Genomic DNA, 4,145 nt, shown 5'->3' with positions numbered 1-4,145 from the left:
GTTTTGTGTCTATTTTTATCTCCCATCTTGGGACTGGTCATTCACTGGTCAAACAGGTTGACCAGAGAACTTTGGGAATTCTTCAATTATGGGGAAAGGGGGCCAGTTACACCTTCAGACCAATGCAACTTGGACACAAAATGTCTCCAGCCCCACCATCCTACGAGGAGACTGTATCAGTGTTGACCTGCATTCCCAGTGCCTCCTGACATGTCCAGCACCATGTGGTCACCTTAGTGTGCATGGACACAAGGACTTCCCCCAACTGGTGGCAGGTTCATTATGAAACACAGCTGTGGGGGTTGGCATAGCCCAGAATATATTCTGATGGGTACGGGCCTAATCCTATCATATCAAATTCTATTGAATAGATCAACAAACAAAGATTGAGGACCTTCTCCAAGCCCAGTGCTGTACTAGGATACCACAGTTGTTCCCCATCTCTCCTTAGGAAGCTTACAGTCAGCTTGAGAGAGAAGCTCTCTACTCAAGAGAGCCATTCTGGATTTCCTAGCCACGTGAAGAAGGTCAGAGAAAAGAGGAGCTTGTGCAGGAAACCTGGGAATTGGAGCAGGCTTCTGGGAAAAAGGGGGGCTTTCAGTGAGTGTGAAGGAGCCAGACAGACCAAAGGAAGAACAGGTGTTTCAAAGACAGAAATCTTGGTGGCAAAGAAGGGGATTTGAAGCATTGAGATCTCAGGAAAATGAATCTATTTCCTCATCTGTAAAATGGAGCATACACCTTCCCTACTTCTAATGGAGCATTTGAGGATTTTTTTTTTTTTTTAATTTTTCTGAAGCTGGAAACAGGGAGAGACAGTCAGACAGACTCCCGCATGCGCCCGACCGGGATCCACCCGGCACGCCCACCAGGGGCGCCCGCTCTGCCCACCAGGGGGCGATGCTCTGCCCATCCTGGGCGTCGCCATGTTGCGACCAGAGCCACTCTAGCGCCTGAGGCAGAGGCCACAGAGCCATCCCCAGCGCCCGGGCCATCTTTGCTCCAATGGAGCCTTGGCTGCGGGAGGGGAAGAGAGAGACAGAGAGGAAAGCGCGGCGGAGGGGTGGAGAAGCAAATGGGCACTTCTCCTGTGTGCCCTGGCCGGGAATCGAACCCGGGTCCTCCGCACGCTAGGCCGACGCTCTACCGCTGAGCCAACTGGCCAGGGCACATTTGAGGATTTGATGATAGTTATGCTCATTCCCATTGGTAATAACACAAGTTTTGCTTCCAGCACCCTGAACTGTAACAGCTCAACGAGTGTAAATGATTGTTAGTGATGTTGTTATTGTTACTACAGCAGATATGGATTAAAGACAACCCACTCATTAGAAGACCAAATACAGGCAAATGGGCTTCCGGCCAGCTCTCTTAACTCTCAGGGGAGACGGATGGATAAACCACATTCCCATCCAGGAGGGGCCTGGAGCCAAGATCAGCTCTCTACTTATTTTATCTTTGTTTTCTATTCTAATTTCTGAATACTAATTTGAACTTCTGAATATGAATTTCATAGTCAAAAACATAGAACACATTTTTTTAATTTCTTCTACTCTCTTGAATTTATTATTATTATTATCTCACTTATTGAGTTGAATACTTCAATTTTCCATCTTTCTTTTTCAATATAAGATTCTCTGGCCTGACCAGGTGGTGGCACAGTGGATAGAGCATTGGACTGGGACGCCGAGTTCAAAATTCCGAAGTTGCCAGCTTGAGCGCAGGCTCATCCAGCTTGAGCGTGGGCTCACCAGCTTGAACTCAGGGTAACTGGCTTGAGCCCAAAGGTCGCTGGCTTGAGCAAGGGGTCACTCGCTCTGCTGTAGCCCCCCAGTCAAGGTACATATGAGAAAGCAATCAATGAACAACTAAGAGGCCACAATGAAGAATTAATGCTTCTCATCTCTTTCCCTTCCTTTCTGTCTGTCCCTATCTCTGTCTCTGTCACACACACAAAAAAAGATTCTCTGAAGATCATAAATTTTCTTCTAAGTACCCCTTTGACTGCTTCCTATCGTTTTCATATATAGCATTTTTATTATCATTTAGTTAAAATGATTTTATTCTTTGGCTCATAAGTTATTTAGAAATTTATCCAAACATGAGTTATTCAAGTCACAGACTCACTTATTGAACACATACTGAGCTGTGCCTGGCCCTGCTCTGGACACTTAAGGGAAACATTGAATTTGTTCAGCATTTATCTCTGTGCACTGGACTTCCTAATCTTCTACTCTAGCTGTGCCTCAGTTGCCTACTTTTGTGACTTCCATCCCCAGAAGACTCTATACTTCTTGGGGGCAGGGACTGCACTCCTTTACATCCCCAGGGCTTTGCACAGTTCCTGGCCCACAGTAGGTTTTCAATAAATATAAAATGAATAAAACAATGAATGAATGATGTACCCCCCCAGATAAGGTCTTCTAGCCTAAATGTCCCATGAAAGTGAGGGCCTACTTTCTTGACCTTTGTATCCCCAGTATTAATGCAGTGCTTAACACATTGAAGAAGCACTAACTGTACAGAACAGAAGGAGGGAGGGAGGGAGGGAGGGAGGGAAGAAGCAACAATTTTTCTACCTAAACAAGGAAACTCTCCTGCTGGCAGATCCTGGTTAGTTCTCTGGGAGGCTGGGAGTTTGATTCCCTCCTCCTTGTGCTAGCTCTCTCCTTCCTCCTCCTTCCCACTCTTGCCCTCTGGAGTGATTCAGTGAACTCCTTCCTGGCCAAGGGTGCCACCCCTGCTCTGAGCACAACAGAAATACGCTCCTACCTGGGTTTGGGATTTTCTCCCTGATCTATGGTCCTGCTAACCACCTGTGAGACGAGCAGAACATGTATCATTAGCTGAAGCCCAGAGAGGCTAACCACTGTAAATCTGGTCACCCAGCAAGTAAGAGGAAGCATTTTGGTTCCATGAAACTATTTTTTTACCTGCAGACTGCCTGTCATAGGGGCAGTAAAAATGACCAAATCCAGGTGAAGTGGAGACTGAAGTCCCCACCTTCAAGCACAAAGGGCAATGGGGTTGAGCAGTTACCCAATAGGTTGTGCTCTGCCTGCACTCCCTAGATCCGCCTAAAAGATAAGGGCTCAGAGGTCTTGGGCCAGGACTGACAAGTCAGTGCCCCAGTGGCTCCAGAGCCAAAGGAGGTTCTGCGTGCTGGGGGTTGACTGCACGGCCTCCCCTTCTCTCCCTTCTTTTGGTCTATCTAGGCTTGAGGAAAAACAGCTAGAAAGGAAGTGGTCCCTGTCTTTGGGAAGTTCGAGGCTGAGGAAGTTGGGGGAGAGGGGCAGGAGAGGGTCCACACAGAAACAGAGACACAGATACACACCAGAGATACCGGGGCCAATCTCAAGACCTCAGCACTGGGGCCTACAGATCAGCTGGGGACTTCAGTTAAAATGGACTTCCTGGAGGAGGGCAGGGAGGTAGCCTGGAAAGACAAGTGTTAGGTCTGGCGAAGAGGAAGGGAGTGAAAATGGCCTGGGAGAGGAGCAGACTCGCTCAGCCTCCAGCCTGGGCAGACGGCAGGCTACAAGTTAACAGACACCAGCTTAGGAAGCCTGAGTTGAGAATGAGGAAAACTATGGGAACATGTATAGCAATGTAGGATAACCCCCAAGCCCCAAGCAGGAGATAAACCAATTATGTACAGGGACTGAGTCTTATTCAACGGTGCACTCCAGTGTCTAACTGGGTGCCAAGCATGCAGGCGGTGCTTACTAAATGCTGTATAAATGAGTGAAGCATGAATGGCAGGTGATTGCAGCTACGGAGTGATGAAAGCACCCATCATGGAGGGCTCTTTGGGCACCTGCCCTGTGCTACACTCTGTGCCAGGCAGAGTAGGAAGTGGGTAGGAGAAGTAAAGGGTACAATGGGGTCCTTGCCTTGAAGGGGCTAGAAGCTTCTGGCTTCTGGCCAGGATCCTGCTCCAGGTCCCTTGTTGAGCCAAAGTCCCCTCTGTTGTGATCAGCAGCCACGTGCTGTCTGTGGGACCTTGAGCAAGGTAGGCCCCCTCTCTGCAGCTGTTTCTTCATCTGCAAAATAAAGGGGTTAGAGGAGTGCTCCTGTAGATCCCCTCCCTGCTCACCTCAATTCCCTGGGCAACAAGCCTGCCTGCTTCTATCTGTGTGGTCTTG

This window comes from Saccopteryx bilineata, chromosome 1 (genome assembly GCF_036850765.1).
Source record: "Saccopteryx bilineata isolate mSacBil1 chromosome 1, mSacBil1_pri_phased_curated, whole genome shotgun sequence".
NCBI lineage: Eukaryota > Metazoa > Chordata > Mammalia > Chiroptera > Emballonuridae > Saccopteryx > Saccopteryx bilineata.
Note: the sequence above shows the minus strand (reverse complement) of the source record.